This window comes from Barbus barbus (assembly GCF_936440315.1).
Source record: "Barbus barbus genome assembly, chromosome: 47".
Taxonomy (NCBI): domain Eukaryota; kingdom Metazoa; phylum Chordata; class Actinopteri; order Cypriniformes; family Cyprinidae; genus Barbus; species Barbus barbus.
The window spans coordinates 169,398-190,028 of NC_136725.1; the positions used below are offsets into that span (position 1 = coordinate 169,398).

At 45.4% G+C, this 20,631-nt stretch overlaps 1 long non-coding RNA gene across 1 annotated transcript; it reads left to right on the forward strand.

Moving 5' to 3' along the window:
* The first annotated feature begins 11,587 nt into the window (after window positions 1–11,587).
* LOC306865933 lies at window positions 11,588–16,905 on the forward strand. Its single transcript, XR_013783906.1, has 3 exons — window positions 11,588–15,179; window positions 15,252–15,362; window positions 15,505–16,905. It is a non-coding gene; the product is annotated as an uncharacterized lncRNA (long non-coding RNA).
* The last annotated feature ends 3,726 nt before the right edge of the window (window positions 16,906–20,631 follow it).

Sequence of the window (20,631 nt, forward strand, 5' to 3'; positions counted from 1 at the left end):
CAATAATAAATGTTAATAAATGTTTTTCTCCCCAGAATGTAAAGCACAATGGAGGATTGTATTAAGAAAATAGTGTTGCGGGAAGAAAGACAAAGAGGAAAAAACAAATATTACAGTTGATGTGCATGTCCTGAATAAAGAAGAAAATCATGAGACATTCATTAAAGAAAAACTTAAAACGTTGACAAACTTTAGAAACACAAATTCTGCAAGTCAAAAGGATAAGGATAAAGAATACTACCTCTTCTACAGTATCCGGTCAGGGAATCCCGTTGATGGAAGTTACAAGACTTACACATCATTTAAGGTTAAAAATGATTGGCTGAGTCACAAAGTCATTGTACAACGAACCAGCAAAGAGCACAATGGGCACAATGCAACTGTTGAACAAGGACACTTTCAAACAGTGTGTCCTGATTTAATCAAACAAATTGAAGAATGGATCTCATTGGGTGTTAAGCCAGATATCATTCTACTGGAAGCGCACAAATGGTCCAGATCTCGCGGACACACTGACTTGAACAACCCGTCAGTACTTTGTCACTCCAAAGGACATTGAAAATATACACACATGCTTGGTACGCCGAAGCCATCTGGATAAAGATGATGCTGTTAGTTCAGCCAAATTATTGACTGGTCACCTGAAGGACAATGTTGTTTTTTTTTCTCTATTGGGGTTAGACAACATGTTTCAGGACCTACTCATTGTCGAAATCATACTCTAGATTTAATACTGTCACATGGAATTGATGTTAGTGGTGTTGAAATTCTGCAGCAAAGTGATGCTATCTCAGATCATTTTCTAGTATTGTGTAAACTCTATATAGCTAAAACTGTATATTCTACTCCTTGTTACAAGTATGGTAGAACCATCACTTCAACCACAAAAGACTGCTTTGTAAGTAATCTTCCTGATTTATCTCAATTCCTCAGCATATCCAACAGCGCAGAAAAGCTTGATGATGTAACAGAAACTAGGTATTTATTCAATACAGTCACTAAATTAACGAAAAATAAAGCATCAACAGGTGTTGGCATTTCCCAAAAGCACAGCAGCAATGACTTTATGAACTACTTTACTTCCAAGATCGATACTATCAGAGATAAAATTGTAACCATGCAGCCATCAGCTACAGTATCACATCAGATAGCGCACTATAGATCCCCTGAGGAACAATTCCACTCATTCTCTACTATAGGAGAGGAAGAATTGTATAAATTTATTAAATCATCTAAACTAAGAACATGTATGTTAGACCCTATTCCATCTAAACTACTAAAAGAGCTGCTTCCAGAAGTCATAGATCCTCTTTTGGCTATTAATTCATCACTGTCGTTAGGATATGTCCCCAAAACCTTCAAAGTGGCTGTTATTAAGCCTCTCGTTAAAAAAACACAACTTGACCCCAAAGATTTAGTTAATTACAGACCGATATCAAATCTCCCTTTTCTGTCAAAGATACTAGAAAAGGTAGTATCCTCGCAATTATATTCCTTCTTGGAGAAAAATAGTATTTGTGAGAAATTCCAGTCAGGATTTAGACCATATCATAGTACTGAGACTGCTCTCATTAGAGTTACAAATGACCTGCTTCTATCATCTGATCGTGGTTGTAATTCTTTATTAGTTCTACTGGATCTTAGCGCTGCGTTCGACACTATCGACCACAACATTCTTTTAAATAGTTAAATAGTTGGAATTGAACTGCTGGTTCGTTTGGCCAGAGGAGAACTGGCCCCCCGACTGAGCCTGGTTTCTCCCAAGGTTTTTTTCTCCATTCTGTCACCGATGGAGTTTTGGTTCCTTGCCGCTGTCGCCTCTGGCTTGCTTAGTTGGGGACACTTCATTTCCAGCGACATCGTCAACCTGATTGCAAAGACACCATTTAAACTAATCTGAGCTGGATGATGACATCACTGAATTCAATAATGAATTGCCTTTTACTGAAAATCTTTCTTTTTTATAATCTTTCATTTTACATTATTGACAAACTATTTTCCTTTTTTTTATACTGTGCAGTTGCTTTGCAACAATTTACATTGTTAAAAGCGCTATATAAATAAAGGTGACTTGACTTGACTTGACATTGTGTCAACCAATATAATTTTCCACTTTATACCCTGGCTATAAGAGATGACTATGGCCATGGAGTTCCAGTCGCTTTTATAGTGACAAGCAATGAGAAAGAGGCAACTCTAGAGATAGCTTTACAGCAATTAAGGAGAGTGTGTCCTGCTGCCCCAAGGTATATTTTATTTATTTATTTTTTTGTTTTTTTTAAATCGACATACTTGTAGTAGAATCATTGGTCTGGTCCCAGATACCAGAGACTGTTTTCTATTTGAATATGTTTAAACTCTAATTTATTCCTATGATCAAAGCTGAATTTTCAGCAATGTTACTCCAGTCTTCAGTGTCACATGATCCTTCAGAAATCATTTTAATAAGCTGATTTGCTGCTCAAAAACATTTATTTTAAAGCAATAAGCCCCAAGAAGCTGTGGTTTACAATGAATTTATAACAGCTAAGGGGCGTTGTTAAGCATGTTTATGCTGTATTCAAGTTACCTCGTAATTCCTGAAATCTTGAGATGACAACACGTTACGTTATTTTCGGAACTGTTCACTCCTTAAACTGGGAATTATGTGTTTCAACTTTGTGCTACATGCCTTTTCAATTATGTTCACATTACTCTACATTGGCAAAAGTCAATTACAAGATTTTTTTAAAACATAAATATTACGAAATAACTGCTTATCTACATTTTACTACTAGTACTACTGAAAGCGAAGCTGTTTACACTGGTTCCCCCTCTGTCGGTCACTACGAGTTATGTCGTGATGACATTAGGGGATTCACCTGGGAGCCCCAATCACCTCTGATAAGAGAAAACGCCAATTAAATTTGGCTAGTGGATTTTGCACACCTGAGCCACTCCCGTACATACGGGTATAAAAGGGCGACAGGTGCAACCACTCGTTAGATTTTTGCTTCGGAGCCGAGTGGATGAGAACTCTCCTGATCTCCACGAAGCCTTGCTGCCTCTGGTCGTTCTTTGGTGGCGTTACGGTGCAGACAGCGGTGTCCCTACAACAGCGATTCCCCTGGGCACTTCACCTAAAAGAGCGAATTTCTAATAAGCAAATCACGGACGGTTCGCGTCTTTTTAAAGATGCCGTTCCGTCCGTGTTCTCTTGGTTACGGTCGCTACGCGGACACGAGCGTTGTCTCCAGTGTCTGGGCATTCAGCACGCTGAAGGTGCGTTCGTGGATGATTCATGCGCCTGTTGCGGGCGCATGAACATGGCAACGCTGCGATCTCGCCTTTCTTTCTTGAAAAAATTGGCACCCTCTGCCGCCACCCGTCCCGGTCTCTCTGGCTCTCTGAGGGTGACAGTAAGAGCTTCTCCACTGGACACGTGCCCATGGACCTCTTACTCCTCACGCGGCAGTTGTCCCGTCCGGTTCCCGAGTGATCTTGCTGGTTCGTCCCACGGGACTGCCAGCATTTCATTCGGTGCGCCAGCCGAGGATCAGATGTCGACCGCAGCATCGGGGGATGGGCTTTCGTCCTCCAAGGATGAAGGGTCGGCAGGGCTGCCCCCCTCGGGTGTTGTCGCCACTGCCGATCCGGACCCGGAGTTGACGGCCATGCTTGCTCGGGCAGCCGTGAGTATCGGGCTGGAGGTCAATAGACCGCCCAGTCCCGAGCCTTCGCGGCTGGACGATTGGTTTATCAGGGCGGGACGTGACTCACGTCCGCGCTATGCCCCGGTGCCTTTCTTCCCGGTGGTGCATGAGGAGCTGACGAAGTTGTGGACGGCCCCTTTCACGACCAGAAGCCGCTCGTCTCCCTCCTCCGTCCTCACTACCCTCGATGGCGGGGCGGCTAGGGGGTACGTGGACATTCCCCAGGTGGAGAGAGTGGTTGCGGTGCACTTATGCCCGCAAAACTCCGCCACTTGGAGGAATCGCCCGCTTCTCCCGTCTAAAGCCTGTAAGCTGACAGCCGTTCTTGCGGCCAAGGCTTACAGTGCTGCGGGCCAGGCTGCCTCTGCCTTGCATGCCATGGCGATCCTGCAAGTACACCAAGCCAAGTCCTGCAAGTCCCCACGCACCTCTAGCCAGTCCCCCCGGGGACTTAGGGAGTTCTGCGAGGATGAAACAGAACACACCACCTTCTGTTCCATCCAGCCTTACTCCCCCTCGCTGCACGTCGATTGTTCCTTTGGTGCCACTTGCACGGTATCTGGGGTCATGGCTTGCGCTACCCAGCCCGTCTCGCTGGCTCATCTGCACAATTCGACTCGGCTATGCGATTCAGTTTGCCAGGCGACCTCCCAAGTTCAGTGTCGTCCTCGAGACTTCGGTGGCAGTCCGATACGCACCTGTCTTGCGCGAGGAGATTGCTGTCCTTCTGGCAAAGGATGCAATCGAGCCAGTCCCTCCAGCCGAAATGAGGCAGGGGTTTTACAGCCCTTTCTACATCGTGCCCAAGAAAGGCGGTGGCCTTCGGCCAATCCTGGATCTACGAGTCTTGAATCGGGCCCTGCACAAGCTTCCGTTCAAGATGTTGACGCAGAAACGCATCATCAAGTGCGTCCAGTCTGACGATTGGTTTGCAGCGATCGACCTAAAGGACACTTACTTTCATGTCTCGATCCTTCCTCGACACAGACCGTTCCTGCGGTTTGCGTTCGAGGGGCGGGCATGGCAGTACAGGGTCCTCCCCTTTGGGCTCTCCCTGTCCCCCCGTGTCTTCACGAAGGTTGCGGAGGGCGCCCTTGCCCTGTTACGGGAAGTGGGCATCAGGATCCTCAACTATCTCGACGATTGGCTCATCCTGGCCCGGTCGCGAGAACAGTTGTGTGGTCACAGGGACCTGGTGCTCCGGCACCTCAGCCAGTTGGGGCTTCGGGTCAACTGGGAAAACAGCAAGCTCTCCCCTGTGCAGAGAATCTCTTTTCTCGGTGTGGAGTTAGACTCCGTGAGTATGACGGCACATCTCACGGACGAGCGCGCCCAATCAGTGCTGAACTGCCTGAGTTCCTTCAGAGGCAGGACAGTGGTTCCGCTGAAACAGTTTCAGAAGCTCCTGGGGCATATGGCATCCGTAGCCGCAGTCACGCCGCTCGGATTGCTTCATATGAGACCACTTCAGCACTGGTTACACTCACGGGTCCCGAGATGGGCATGGCGCCGTGGAACACATCGTGTGACCATCACGCAGTCGTGTCGCCGCTCTTTCAGCCCCTGGTCGGACCTTGCGTTTCTACGGGCCGGGGTGCCCTTAGGACAAGTGTCACGGCATGTTGTTGTCACAACAGATGCCTCCAGCACGGGCTGGGGCGATACATGCAACGGGCAGGCAGCCTTGGGGCTTTGGACGGGGCCTCGTCTGCTTTGGCACATCAACTGCCTAGAGCTGCTGGCAGTGCATCTGGCCTTAAGGCAGTTCCGGCCACTGCTGGTAGGCCAGCACGTGTTGGTCCGTACGGACAGCACTGCGGCTGTTTCGTACATCAACCGTCAGGAAGGTCTACGATCACGCCGCATATCACAGCTCGCCCGCCATCTCCTCCTCTGGAGTCAGACACAGCTCAAATCGCTGCGTGCCATCCACATTCCGGTGGAGCTCAATTGTGAAGCCGACGCGCTCTCACGACAGCTCACGTTCCCTGGAGAATGGCGACTCCATCCCGAGACGGTCCAGCTGATTTGGAGTCTGTTCGGGGAAGCCAAGGTAGACCTGTTTGCTTCCCTCGAGTCCTCCCACTGCCAGCTGTATTATTCCCTGACCGAGGCTCCCCTCGGCACGGACGCACTGGCACACAGCTGGCCTCGGGCTCTGCGCAAGTATCCATTTCCCCCAGTGAGCCTGCTCGCACAGACACTGTGCAAGGTCAGGGAGGACGAGGAGCAGGTCCTGTTGGTTGCGCCGTATTGGCCCACCCGGAGCTGGTTTCCGGAACTCATGCTCCTCGCGACAGCCTCTCCTTGGCGCATCCCTCTGAGGAAGGACCTTCTTTATCAGGGGCTCGGCACCATATGGCACCCGCGTCCAGACCTGTGGAACCTCCATGTGTGGCTCCTGGACGGGACGCGGCAGACTTGGACACCATCACTCAGGCTAGAGCTCCTTCAACTAGGCAAGCCTATGCACTGAAGTGGAGTCTGTTCGCAGACTAGTGTTCTTCTCGTCGAGAGGACCCCCGAAGATGCACGATTGGAGTAGTGCTTTTTTTCCTGCAAGAGAGGTTGGAGCGCAGGCTGTCGCCCTCCACCTTGAAAGTGTATGTGGCTGCTATTGCGGCCCATCACGATGCAGTGGACGGCCGGTACCTGGGAAAGCACGATCTCATCGTGAGGTTCCTGAGGGGTGCCAGGAGGTTAAATCCTCCTAGGTCACCCTTGGTGCCCTCCTGGGATCTCTCTATCGTCCTGGCTGGACTTCAGAGGGATCCCTTCGAGCCGCTGGATTCAATTGAGCTGAAGTTCCTGTCTCTTAAGACAGCGCTCCTGACCGTGCTCACTTCCATCAAGAGGGTCGGGGACCTCCAAGCATTTTCGGTAAGCGAAGAGTGCCTTGTGTGACACCGAACACCTTCGCAAGATTTTACAGTCTCCGCATTGAGCCAGTTTCTTCCCGTGTGTTGGGTAACAGGTAAGTGGCGGGAAGAGCGGGCCGGTGTCACGCTTGCTGCGCCATTCCCCTTCACCAGGGGATACGAGCGCCTGCTTTCTCCTCCAGTTCATTTCCCCGGACGGCGAATCCTGGTGGAGTTCCTCCAGCACCCCCTCTCGGTAAACCCGTGTCTTCCCTTTGACAGAGCTCTGTCAGACCCTGCTGGCAGCCCTCCTCCCTACTCCTAGGTAGGATCTGCCCCAGGGTCCAGTCGTATGTAGTACTGCCCCAGGCCTGGGCCAGTCCATATCAGTGTCTCCACATGTTACCTCCCTTCGGGCAGGATGTGGCCTCCGTAGCACCCTTCTTCGGAAGGCTCGCTTCCCTGTCGTTACTGCCAAGCTGTAACAACAAATAGGAAAGACTTGAAGCTATCTTTCATGGAAGGTCGGAATCCCTTCCGACTTCTTGGGGAAAGGAACAGTGGCTTGGCTATCCCCTACTCCTAGGTAGGATCTGCCCCAGGGTCCAATCGTATGTAGTACTGCCCCAGGCCTGGGCCAGTCCATATCAGTGTCTCCACATGTTACCTCCCTTCGGGCAGGATGTGGCCTCCGTAGCGCCCTTCTTCGGAAGGCTCGCTTCCCTGTCGTTACTGCCAAGCTGTAACAACAAATAGGAAAGACTTGAAGCTATCTTTCATGGAAGGTCGGAATCCCTTCCGACTTCTTGGGGAAAGGAACAGCGGCTTGGCTATCCACTGCAGCAATGTACTCAGTGGTCCCTACAGGCACCGAGGTTAGCGAATTTGCGCTGAGGTGATGGGAAGCTTGCGACCTTCAGCATGGCATTTGTCTGACATGCGCTAGCTTGTCAACATCTGCATGCCACAAGGTTGTGATGGGGTTCAGGTTGTGCCATCTTCCATAGACCCCTAATGTCGTCACGACATAACTCGTAGTGACCGACAGAGGGGGAATGTCTCATTCCCTGATGGAGGGAACGGAGACGTTATGTCCCCCTGCCACAATCCTGAATCATCGCTGGTTGCCAGGGACACGTTCTCGGCTCCTCAGCGGAAAACCTAATGAGTGGTTGCACCTGTCGCCCTTTTATACCCGAATGTACGGGAGTGGCTCAGGTGTGCAACATCCACTAGCCAAATTTAATTGGTGTTTTCTCTTATCAGAGGTGATTGGGGCTCCCAGGTGAATCCCCTAATGTCGTCACGACATAACGTCTCTGTTCCCTCCATCAGGGAACGAGGGTTACTTACGTAACCGAGACGTTCTGCGTGCAGTGCAGCGTTCATGTGTTACAAGCCATAACGCTTAGAAAACTCCCAGCCTACAAGCTGTAATAACAAGCTGTAAGAGGACGTGAATGCTTTTTACAAGCTGGGATCTTGAAATTTCAAGAATTAAGAGGTGACATGAACACACCTTTATTCCATATATACAAATATTCAAACAATTATATATATATATATATATATTGATTAAGTAAAATCACTAAAAGCCTTCCTTCCACTGTAAAGAAAAAAAAAGAAAAACAGTCCCTGACCGTGAACAGCAACAGAAAGGATATTGCATATTTAAACAGTTTTTATTTCACGAGTTCGCCCTTGCGTATAATGAACAGAGTCAAGGTTTATGCGTATTTGGCGTGCTGTCCGGGGAGAGGGCTCCGAGCTCTGTAAATTACTCCCGAACCCGGGGCGCTCCCCCCGAGCTCCTCCCCACGCTGGGGTAGGAGCGGGCTGATGGTGAGGAGTTGGGGTGGAGGTGGGATGCTAAAAACTGTAGAGAGAATGAAGGTAAGATGGCTTGGTCTATTTATAGAAGTTCTCTCTCGGCTGATAGGATAGACTGAGTGATTGCTGATGGTGAATTGGCCGTGTTAATTATCTGCGCGTGCTCCTCCCGAAATTTGTTAATAAAACATCACTTCACGAGTTCGCCCTTGCGTATAATGAACAGAGTCAAGGTTTATGCGTATTTGGCGTGCTGTCCGGGGAGAGGGCTCCGAGCTCTGTAAATTACTCCCGAACCCGGGGCACTCCCCCTGTCCGGGGAGAGGGGTCCGAGCTCGGCATTTAGCCCGGACCCAGAGCGCTCCCCCCAAAGATGCGATTAGCGCGGGACAGCAGCCGAAGTGGGGCGTTGATAACCCCCCGAAATTTGCAAGGCTTCAGGATGGAGAGGCGCTGGATGTCGCTTGGAGTGGAATTGTTGCGGTGGTATCTGGAAAGAGAATGCATCTGAAAGAGAATGTGGCTTCCGCGGAAGCGGGCACTGCTGTGGCATCTGAAAGAGAATGTGGCTTCTGTGGAAGCGGCTCTGCTGCCGCATCTGGAAAGAGAATGCATCTGAAAGAGAATGTGGCTTCTGCGGAAGCGGGCACTGCCGTGGCATCTGAAAGAGAATGTGGCTTCCGCGGAAGCGGGCACTGCTGTGGCGTCTGAAAAGGAATGTGGCTTCTGCGGAAGCGGGCACTGCTGCGGCATCTGAAAAGAGAATGTGGCTTCTGCGGAACGGGCACTGCTGCGGCGTCTGAAAAGGAATGTGGCTTCTGCGGAAGCGGGCACTGCTGTGGCATCTGAAAGAGAATGTGGCTTCCGCGGAAGCGGGCACTGCTGTGGCATCTGAAAGAGAATGTGGCTACTGCGGAAACAGGCACTGCTGCGGCGGTATCGAATGAATAGGGCACTGCTTGTAGTATTTTGAAAGAGAATGTGGCTTCTGCGGAAGCAGGCACTGCTGCGGCATCTGAAAAGAGAATGTGGCTTCTGCGGAAGCAGGCACTGCTGCGGCATCTGAAAAGAGAATGTGGCTTCTGCGGAAGCGGGCACTGCTGCGGCATCTGAAAAAGAATGTGGCTTCTGCGGAAGCGGGCACTGCTGCGGCGTCTGAAAAGGAATGTGGCTTCTGCGGAAGCGGGCACTGCTGTGGCATCTGCAAGGGAATGTGGCTTCTGCGGAAGCAGGCACTGCTGCGGCGTCTGAAAAGGAATGTGGCTTCTGCGGAAGCATGCGCTGCTGCGGCGTCTGAAAAGGAATGTGGCTTCTGCGGAAGCGGGCACTGCTGTGGCATCTGCAAGGGAATGTGGCTTCTACGGAAGCGGGCACTGCTGTGGCATCTGAAAGGGAATGTGGTTTCTGCGGAAGCAGGCACTGCTGCGGCATCTGAAAAGAGAATGTGGCTTTGCAGAAACGGGCACTGGTGCGGCGTCTGAAAAGAGAATGTGGTTTCTGCGGAAGCAGGCACTGCTGCGGCGTCTGAAAAGGAGTGTGGCTTCTGCGGAAGCAGGCGCTGCTGCGGCGTCTGAAAAGAGAATGTGGCTTCTGCGGAAGCAGGCACTGCTGCGGCGGTATCGAATGAGCAGGGCGCTGCTACGGCACCTGAAAAGAGAATGTGGCTTCTGTGGAAGCGGGCACTGCGACGGCAGTATCAAATGAGCCAGGCACTGCAACGCCAATATCAAATTGGGCAGGGCACTGCAGCGGTAGTACCGAATTAAGTGAGGCACTGCGGCGGCAGTTTCGAATGGGCAGGGCACTGCAACAGCAGTATCAAATTGAGCAGAGCACTGCAGCGGCAGTATCGAATGAGTTGAGCAGGGCACTGCAGTGGCGATATCGAATGAGCGGGGCGCTGCTGCGGCATCTGAAAAGAGAATGTGGCTTCTGCAGAAGCAGGCACTGCTGCGGCGGTCTCGAATGAGCAGGGCACTGCTGCGGCATCTGAAAAGAGAATGTGGATTCTGCAGAAGCGGGCACTGCTGCGGCGGTATCGAATGATCCGGGCACTGCAACAGCAATATCGAATTGAGCAGGGCACTGCGGTGGCAGGATCAAATTAGTGAAGTGAGTGAAGTGACATTCAGCCAAGTATGGTGACCCATACTCAGAATTCGTGCTCTGCATTTAACCCATCCAACGTGCACACACACAGCAGTGAACACACACACACCGTGAACACACACCCGGAGCAGTGGGCAGCCATTTATGCTGCAGCGCCCGGGGAGCAGTTGGGGGTTCGGTGCCTTGCTCAAGGGCACCTCAGTCGTGGTATTGAGGGTGGAGAAAGCGCTGGACATTCACTCCCCCCACCTACAATTCCTGCCGGCCGGAGACTCGAACCCGCAACCTTCGGATTACAAGTCCGACTCTCTAACCATTAGGCCACGACTTCCCCAGGGGAAGGGGAAAGGGACGTTCTCTGCATTTAACCCATCCAGGTACACCTGGAGCAGCGGGCAGCCATCAATGCGGCGCCCGGGGAGCAGTTGAGGGGTTCGGTGCCTTGCTCAAGGGTCTCACCTCAGTCGTGGTTGCCGGACCTGAGACTCGAACCCACGACCTTCGGGTTACAAGTCCAACTCTCTATCCATTAGGCCACGACTGCCCCCTTAGCGGGACACTGCGGCGGCAGGATCAGATTATACGGGGCACTGCGGCAGCATTATCGAATGGGGCACTGCAGCAGCATTATCGAATGATCAGGGCACTGCGGTGGCACTGGCAGTATTGAATTACGCGGGGCACCGCAGCGGTGGTATTAAATGGGCAGGGCACTGCAGTGGCAGTATCAAATTTCACTAAACTGATCCGAGTTAGATGGCTTCCTTGTGAAAATTATTGGTCCTGATATAGCTCTTGAAGGCGTCCGATGACCGTTGACCGAGAGCTTGGATATGAATGGATGGTACTGGGTGAACCTGCTTGGAGGAAGGAACTTAGTAACGTGTCGAGGAGAGGTTTGAAGGATGTGTTATAGGGATGCGAGTTGGCGATGGGTCCGCCTCCGGAGCCAGCACTTATAATTTCTGTGAGAATCTGAGACTTGATGGTATTGGCATACGGGGTGGTTCTGGAGCTGCAACATTCAGTGGGGTAGGTAGTGGGACTGCAGTGAGTAAATGAAGTGTACGGGGGTTTAGATTGCAGAGAAGGGTTAAAAGGAAGATAGGGAGGGGCCGAAACCGTTTGCGGAGGCAGCCTCACGCACGGATTAGCCTTTGGTGCTTAGGGAAGCATGTAGGAAGAGGTACAAGGAAATGAGGGAGAAGGCCAGTAAGCTTGCATTGCCGGCTGATGATGCCCTACTTGGATGTCTGTAGCAGGGGCTGCCTGCCGTTGATAGAAGGAAGGGAGTGCGAAGGATAGGAGTTTGGGAAGCTAAACCAGCGGCATTGCATGAGGCGCTGTAGTTGAAGGCGCCGCAGTGATTTATTGAGAAAAGGAGAGAGGCAATGCAGTGTGAGGAGCGGCCGAGTCTGGGACGTAACCCATGCTTGCTGATGGCCTGCTGCGTCTTGAATCTCGAGGGGAGCCGGAACTTGATCTGAAAAAAGACAATGTTATTTGAAAGAAGTAGGGAGCTATGGGGGAAAGGAGCATGGGACACACCTGACGGCAGAGTAGGGCTGTCAGAAATGGCTGAAAGAAAAAATTGAATTTCCCACCTAAATATTATCAATATTCGAGTTCTATTCAAATTTGAAAGGCATAATTTCAGTTAGGGGGAAAAGCTTTTGGCTTCTCTCCTTAGGCCACGGGAAGGTGCATAGAGCAAAATATTACTAATGCACGTTTATTAAAGCAATAAAACAACATGACTATCTGTGAAAAGGTGCATAATCTTTATGAACCGAATATAAATCAAGTTGCTTAAACAATTGTGAACCAGCAGTATCATGTATGCATGGTTTGATATAAGGAGACGAGAGCCAATTAGACATTTACATGGCTTTCTAAACATGCTTCTCTCGTGCGAGATGCGAGTCTGAAAGTAAGGTCACTCTAGAAAATGTGCAAGATATGCATTCTGTGTGCCACTGATAAGGCTGCCTCACACGCCTAAAATTCGAATGCATCGTTTGTATTCGAATGAGGATTTTTATTTTGAACTCGACAAATATTCAAAATCCTAATTTATTTCACAACCCTGCAGCAGAGGCAGCCTTACTTTTCAATAGGCCTCTGGGCTAGTGTCTGCCATGGGAGCTGGAGGCAACTGAAAAGAAAAAGGGGTCATTAGAAAAGCCCGAGATGTGAGGGCACGCGGAGGCAGCCTCACGCTTCCTTCAGCTATTGTAGACCACAGGAGTGGGGTTTTTTGACATCCTGAAAAGCCTGCGCGGCCTGTGGAGGCAGAATCAAGCTAGCGTGTGCTGTGGGAGCTGGAGACCACTGAAAAGGAAAAGGATTTGGAGTAACGGGAGGAAAGGACTGAGATGTGAGGGCATGTGTTGCCGGCATAAGCAACTTTGTGCTCGTTTCAGCTTCTGCAGCTGTAGGCCGTGGAGGCTTGTGATATTCTGAGAAAAATAGCTGGAGAGCCTGTGCAGCCTGCGCAGCTAGCGGAGGCAGACTCAAGCTAGCGTGTGCTGTGGGAGCTGGAGACCGCTGAAAAGGAAAAGGATTTGGAGTAACGGGAGGAAAGGACTGAGATGTGAGGGCATGTGTTGCCAGCATAAGCAACTTTGTGCTCGTTTCAGCTTCTGCAGCTGTAGGCCGTGGAGGCTTGTGATATTCTGAGAAAAATAGCTGGAGAGCCTGTGCAGCTAGCGGAGGCAGACTCAAGCTAGCGTGTGCTGTGGGAGCTGGAGAAAAAGAAAGAGGGGTTAGATGTAGCAGGAGAAAATATGGCGGCTTTTAACAACTTTTTAAAAAGTTTTAAAATTATGAAAGTACATGTTTTTCCTCTTAACCACATGAAAAGAAGAAAGTATTGGAGCAGCTGGCCAGGCAAGCTGTACATCAGTTGGTAGAGACTTGAAGAGGGGTGCCTAGTCGTATGCACGACACATGCAAGGTGGGTTGCATTGTTCAATAATGGCATGAATGGTTCTTTATGATACACCTTAGCTGTTAGTTTGCACCTATAATTGTTCATTTAGGCATTATGATTTCCTAAGAATTAAGTTCAGACAATCTTTTACACCTTATCCGTCTATCGGAGTAACGTGCAATTTAAAATAAATGTAAAATGCTGGTGAAAATTAATACAGAAAATGAATAATTTCCTTGCGTGATCTGCGCAGTTGCGTCATGGTTACTGAAATGACATCACGTCCATAATGTTATCACATTGTTTGACGATTTTTTAGCAACAAAAGACTTGCCTTCACACAAAAGTTTGTTTGCAACATGGCCTGCGCCGCTACCGGAGGCAGCCTCGCGCTGACTGCTAAGAGAGCTGGAGGTCCGGCTACATACGGCACTGCGGCCGGAAGAACTGCGGAGAAAAGAGCCGAAAAGGTTTTGCTCGTTTGAGGCCTGCCACTGCGACCCAATGTTCTAGGAGAGCCGGGTCTTGTACGGGACGATGATGGTGGAGAGTGGGGCAAGATCGGGGCTTTGCTCGATCTATTGGCCGCCTTTGCGCCTGGAGTGGATTTAGGAGTGAGGTTGGCTGATTTGCAGTGTAACGAACGGATCGCACGTATCCGCTTTGTTTGCCCTCTGCGAGAATGATTCGTCAGAATAAATCAGCGTTTGCTTCAGGCTTAAATACAGACTCCGATCGGAGGATATATTGGAATGGCCGAATGAGACGAGGATGTCGGTTGAGGCGAGGTTAAACCTCGGCATTGTGGAGAGCATGTGGCTGGTCTAGCAGAGCACCTGCTGCGATGAAGCCTGGTGCTCGGCGGTGGTGACTGACGGAAAGGGAGTGAGCCTAGAGCTTGCAGATTGCGATGTGATACGAAAATCTCCGGTCCAGGTTTTTCATTCTCCAGAAAAAGATGCGTCTGTGATATGATAGCAAAGGAGCAAAACCGAATGCTAAAAACTGTAGAGAGAATGAAGGTAAGATGGCTTGGTCTATTTATAGAAGTTCTCTCTCGGCTGATAGGATAGACTGAGTGATTGCTGATGGTGAATTGGCCGTGTTAATTATCTGCGCGTGCTCCTCCCGAAATTTGTTAATAAAACATCATTTGATTTTATTATAAACATAGGACTGACCTGAAGGAAAATGCTATATAGATGCAGGAAATATAAGCTTCAGTGAACAGTTTCAATGACAACTTAAGGTGTTGTGCAGTGATACACAGAACCGCTGGGTGAAGCGGTCATAGCCGTGTTTGACTGGAACTAATCTTTTATAATCTGCATATTAAAATGATTTCTGAAAGATCATGCGACACTGAAGATTGGAGTTATTATGCTGAACATTCAGCTTTGCCAACACAGGAATAAATTACATTCTCAAATATATTCAAATAGAAAACAGTTATTTTGAATTGTAATTGAAATATTTCATTATTACTTACAAGATTACTGTTTTTTTCTTTTCTTCCTATGTTTAATTAAATAAATGCACTCTTGGTGAGCATAAGAGACTTCTTTTAAAAATATTTAAAATCTTACTGATCCCATACTTTTGAAATGCAGTGTGTGGGTGTGTGTTTTCACTCTTCTGGTATGCTATGTTGTTTCCTCTAGGTGCTTCATGGTGGACAAGGATATGTGTGAGATAAATGCCTTGCGGAAAGTCTTCCCAGAGTCGGATATCTTGCTGTGCTGGTATCATGTTATGCAAGTATGTATATATACAATTTTCATAATTATATTTTAAAAATGTACCAAAATTATTTGATGTCTGTGTTATCAGGCTGTTGTTCGTTGGCTTTCAAAGACAGACTCTGGAGTCAGTGGACCATCAAATACTGATGTTAGAACAAAAATAATTTCCTTCATCAGAAAGATGAAGCTTTGTGCAACAGTGCGTAAAATTAACAATTCAGTTTTGCTTACTTAATTCTACTTTTACTATTATGTAATTATTTTAAAGCAAACATCTGATCATTTTAATGTAATATTAAATCACTAATTATTTTTTTTTATTTTGTTAAAATAACATCAAGTTTTTAAGTCAACTGCTGAGCAGTTCCTCAAGAGATTTGAAGATTTCCCAGCTCTTTGCTCATACTTCAAGGATCACTGGCTGGAAATAGGACATACATGGTCTGACTTTGGACGGTGCTACAACCATGCCGATTCCGATACAAACAATTTTGTTGAAAGGTAATATTTGAAATGTAGTTATCATTTAAAAAAAATCAAACTAACACAATCACATTAAAAGCTTTATAGTTTTTCTTTGCTTGTCCAATTAGATTTTTCCATCGCCTAAAATATCAGTTTTCATCAGAACAAACCCCTGGTCTATCCTACAAAGTTTGTCCATCTGAAAGTTTTTGTAGCTGACCAATAGGAATCAGAGGACATTGCTGTAAACACCTTGTACTTACTGATTTGCAGAGTGAACATGATTTTCACAAGTTTCCTGCTTTGGATTATCGAATGAACGCACATGCTAGTGTAATTAAGCAAAATAAGCTTTACTCCATTCTGTGCCTTGACACAAAAGAGGTAGATGTACAAAGTTTATGCAATGAGAGGATTTACCACACTTCTGCTACGACATTTCAGTGTACCTGCTGTACATACTCTTACAATGAGAAATGTGCTTGCCTTCTACTGGCATGTGAATTATTTGATGTCATATTAGCAAGAGATGTACCTACTCTGTCGCAAGAAGAAACGTCAATGCAGTTAAATGTGAACACTGCAGCAAACCACTCAAAAACTGATGTGCAGACGTTAAATGAAATACTGGAGACTGCAGAAGTTGCAGAAAATTCCTCAGCACATTAGCCAGCAAATTGAAAACCTGCATGACAGTGTAACAAATGCCAGCATGACTGGAACGGCATTTACAGCAGTAACTACAGATTTGACAAGAAAGATAAGACCATTGTTTCCACACAGAGCAAAAAACATGAGCAAAAACTAAAGTATAGAAAGAATTTCAAAAGACAACTAACCAAATTCTAAAAATGAATGTATATATGAAAAAACAAACAGCGAAGGCACTGTAATAATGTAATGTAATATACATTTAAAATTAACTTGCTACATGTATGTGTGCATATAATAAATTAAGTGAAAAAGGCTGATGTTTTTATTTATTTTTATTTTACTATATATATTTTTACATGTACTGTTTTAAAACAAATCAGAATTTTTTTATGCCATTTTCAATTGTACATTAAGCTAAGTAAACCATGAAAGTTTAACATTACTCTGCTGTCTGTGTTTGCTAACAGTGATATGTGATATATTTAAATCAAATCAATGTAACATTACTTAACTGAGATGACAGTTTTAGTTACAATTTAACATTCATTGGTCTTTGTGCTCTGGCTGAGGGTACCACTACTTGAACTGACTGATTAAAAATGAGATGTCAATATCTAAAATTTGTGGACCAAATATATGAGTGAGCAGACTAAAAGGGGATTCCTTTCCCAGTTTCTCCCTCAGCAAGCACTGGAGAGTGCAGCGTGCATTCCTGTAAATATAAATGAACAGATTTGTAAGCAAGAAGCACACTGAAAACATGATAGTTGGACTAACGTAAAACAATTACTCTAATTTGTTACAGCCAAATTGTTTAGTTTGTCTCTAGTTAAATTTACAATCTTAAATTGTAAATATAATTTGTGAAAAGAAAAAAGAAAATTGGCTGTAAAAATGTGGGGTTTTTTTTGTTTTGTTTTGATTTGGTTCAAAGTGTAACATTTTTCAGTGCAAGTTTAAAAAAGCATATGCAGAAAGCAACTTACTTTGCAACGTCTGCCTCAGCACTGGGAACACTTGCAATTGTGTCTAGGTTAACATGTCGCCCAAGCATGGCTCCCAGCTCCTGGGCTAAATCTGTGGCCTCCCCTTCACTGAGAGCGGAGAACATGCTTATTTTTGTCTTGGCTTTCATCGGTTGCTGTTCTCTGAGCTCCTTGGGGAGATCTTCTTTACGAACCTTTGGGTAAAACAAATATGTTACGGTTTTATAAATGTTTTATTCTAAATTAAAAGTAAAGCAAATAGCTAAATGTTTTACACAGAGCATATACAAACCCTAATCAGGCTTCTTAACATATTGTTTGACATGTTTTCTGCCATCATCCTTCTCTTTAGCTCATCTTGGGAGACTGTGTACTTTCTTTTGGTGCCTGGCACTGACAGCCTTCCCAGAACTGTATTTTCTTCCCTGAGCTGTTTTGTCATCTTCTCTTTCCTCAGGTATGTTATCTTCCTCTCTGCCTTCTATTTTTATTTTCTTGGCTATGTTTTCCTCCTGCCCTCTCTCAACAACCTTTTGATCTTCTTCACTTTCTCTTTCTTCTGCTTTGTTTTCCTCTGCTTCACTTCCGTGTGCTGCATAAGCAAAACTCATAGTCAATCAGCAGTATTACAAGATTAATGTAGCACAAGTTAAATACATATCATCTGCCATATCAAAACAGAAAGTTATGCTCGTGCACCCTATGCTGTATTTAAAATAACTTCCTAAAATTAAGAAAATAATGACACATCATTTTAGATATATAACTGAATTAATTTCATCAGGATTATTTAATGTTCGTTAAAAAATAAACAAATTACACCTTCTAAACTACTACGCATTTTGTCCCTGATCTGTGCACGCCTTGAAAATGCATCGGCCAGTGTAAACCAGGATGTACAGTCAAACTCATCGCTTAGTTCTTTAGGAGGATCCTAGAGGAAGGAATTGAAACATAAATAATTTTTTTTTCTTTTAGTGACATGCACAGTCCCATTATAGGAAACAAAGACCCCTAAGTGCTAGTCAACATCTACCAATACATTTTACTTTCAGAACTTACCTTCAGAAAGTGCTCGGCATAGAGTAACACAAAAATGCCGCACTCAGAGGTGTTTCCTTGCTGTCCAGGTACCTTCATGTTCAGGGCTGGCATGGATTCTGCAGAAAATATCCGGGGCGTTTTTCTTGTGTTTCCACATTTCTGTCAAGTAACTGAAAGAGAAAAAAAAACCTTATTAAATGTTAATTTGTATGACAGCCACGTTTTAGTGAACTTTTTGTTAAAGCATATCTCGTCCTAGTTTTGCAACATTATGCTTACTCATATCTAAAAGGGGGAGTTTGCCCTAAAATGAAAAACCTATAATTGATCTATTAATCTATAAACACAACATGAGAACATTGTCATTTTTGAAGATTGCCCTTCTTAGATTACGGTCAATAACAATTGTCACTATAATGCTTAATTATTTTAAATGGAGAATGAACAGTCCTGAAATTACATCTATCTCTGTGACTGCCCTAGACTAATAAAAGTATCTGTGGACTACAATCTAATTCTCTGTTTAGCCAAACAGAAGGAAATTTTTTATCACTTTAACAGGACAGGTGTTACTTTATAACAATAACAGGACAGCTAGGAAACTAAGATTATTCACTGATCATTATCGAATATTCAAGCTTGCTGATGTCAAATTAAATTTTAATTTTACGCTCTTACTGTTACAAACTTGATGTATGGTTTGAGAAGGCTTAGAATATAATACATGGGTAATGACTGCTACTTAGTTTGCAACTTTTCATCACAACTTGTCATGTGGTCCTTTTTCAAAAGCCACTATACTTATAATTGTCACTGTATGGTAATGACTTATCCCAGGTAACCATTTCAATGAAGAAAGTCATGCATGCTTAAAACATGAAATTTTGGGAATAAAAATGTGGGCCAATATACAACAGAACCAACCTTCGAATGTTTTGGAACACATCCATGCTGTCATTCACTTCCTCAGACTGAGAGTCTAGCATTAAAATATAATATAATATAACGTGGTCATAAAGGCATGGCATAGGAAGGGTGGGTGAGAGAGAGAGGGGGCAGAGAAAGCTCAATCAATTCAATTTAATTCAAACTGGCTTTATTGCCATGAAAACTTCCACCTCATCAACATTTGTCAAAACAACGGTAAACAGTAACAGTATAACAATTTAGATTAATTATATACAATGCGTGTGTGTGTATCAATCACTGTCTCCATCTTCAGGAGGTGCCCCAAGTTGTTCTTCTGCTGCCTGAAAAAAAAGCATAAATAACAATATTTATCAATCACTTCAATTGCTTTTTAATGGCTTTTAATTACACTTAGGTATATACAGTGGTGCTTGAAAGTCTGCAAACCCTTTAGAACAGTGGTCACCAACCTGTCGATCGAGATGGTACCCAGCTGGCATTCGACTGACCTTAAACGTTTAAATGTGGTTGAAATAATGTCAGTTTATGCAAAAACATTAATTCAACGTCAAAACAACGTTGAACACTAAATGGTTGAAATTGCGTTGTTAACTAACTATGGATTCAACATAGAAATATAAATAAAATTTGAGTTGTACGTCAAATCAACATTATTTTTACAACCATGACTTTGAAACATTTTGTTTAAATATATCAGTAGAAAAATAACGTTGTTCCAACATCCAAACAATGCTGATCAATTAACTGTTGAAAAAGTGTTGATGCATGAATATGATACAACGGTGAAAGATCAAGATGGGTTGTTAGTGAATCAGTTATTTAATAATGAAGGGAATATACATTTGCAGACTCAGTACTATGGTTAGGGTTTAGGTTAGGGTTATGGTTAGAACTGAACTATTAAAATAAGTCTAAGGTGCTTTAAGGCAATACCTGCAGGTGTACAGATGCTGTTCAAAAGCAGTGTATCATCCACACTCTCTGTCTGCCCTCCTAGATCTGAACATACCTCTGTCGGCAATATCTGTTTCTCTGGGTTAAAGCCTAACAAATTTTTTAAGAGAGATTATAATTTCTACTGGAACAATTTCTTTAATAATGTAAATTGGACTCACGTTTGGTCATTACCTCAAAAATTCCTCCCCATAAGGTTAGTTTATCCTACAAAGTTATTCCTACACAAATTTAAAATTGATATTGATTTACAAAGCTCTTTCTGTGAATGCTCCACTGAAACAATTTCTCATTTTTGGTCTTGCCAATATACCTAGTATTTTTGGAATAATGTGAAGATTTTCATTGCAATATTGCATTGCATAAACAATATAAACATTTTTATTATAAATTTTATTTTATTTCTATGTAAATTTCACATTCATAAATGCAAGG